Genomic DNA, 916 nt, shown 5'->3' on the forward strand with positions numbered 1-916 from the left:
GAATACCAATGGGAGCCTGAAGCCTTGCACTGTGCTGTCACAGACCTGCGCTGGGTGATGACAAATGACTAACGAGTGAGGAAGTCATCCCGTCATCCTCACCGACTCCTAACCCAGCCGCTGGGCGCACAGGGAATGCCACAGCTCCCCCCAAACCCCAGCCTTCCCACGCAGCGCTGCCAGCTAAAGCACCCCAACCCAACAAGCGCTCCCCACGGTGAAACGCAAGGAGGAAGAAAACGAGCTCAGCTGAACAAAGGTGTTGGTGGCAACAGGTTTTAGTTCCCTCCTTCCGTAACAGGAAGCTGGGAAGCACGCCCTGCGCTCCGGAGAGGGGACTGCTCCCTGCAGCAATCACCAACGCACCCAGCCCTGACCCGCACAGGGACTTCCCCAGGATGGGAAGGAGCAAGAGGCTCAAAAGCACAAGGCCCAAGGACCGGAATCAGTGAGAGCCCAACAGCTCCAACAGCACAAACTGCTCCTGGGCACAGTCCCAGGGCCAATCCCTGCAGCTTCCAAACCCTCATTTTGTCGTAGTTTCCTCATCCAGCACCCAAATGGAGACGCATCAGAGGGTGGCATCACCCAAGAGTTAAGCAGCCGCTGTACGCAGCCAGCACTGGGCTGTGCCCCTTTCCATGGGGAGCATCCTGGCCTCAGCCATTCCCTGCTGGGCTCAGAGGGAAGGAGCCATTGGGAAAGTGGGTACAGGAGCTGCCTGGGGAGGGGAAGCCTGGCTTGGAGCAGCAGCTGCGTGTGACACAGACAAGGCTGAGGGTGGCCCCGGCTGTGACGCAGGCAAGAGAGAGACAATTCCACAGCCTCAGTCCTCAGGAGAGCTGCAGGCTCCAGTGCTGGTGCCCGAGGAAGGCAGCCGAGGGCCCAGGCAAACAAACTTAGCAGCAGCCATGAC

This window comes from Lathamus discolor, chromosome 18 (genome assembly GCF_037157495.1).
Source record: "Lathamus discolor isolate bLatDis1 chromosome 18, bLatDis1.hap1, whole genome shotgun sequence".
Classification (NCBI taxonomy): Eukaryota; Metazoa; Chordata; class Aves; order Psittaciformes; family Psittacidae; genus Lathamus; species Lathamus discolor.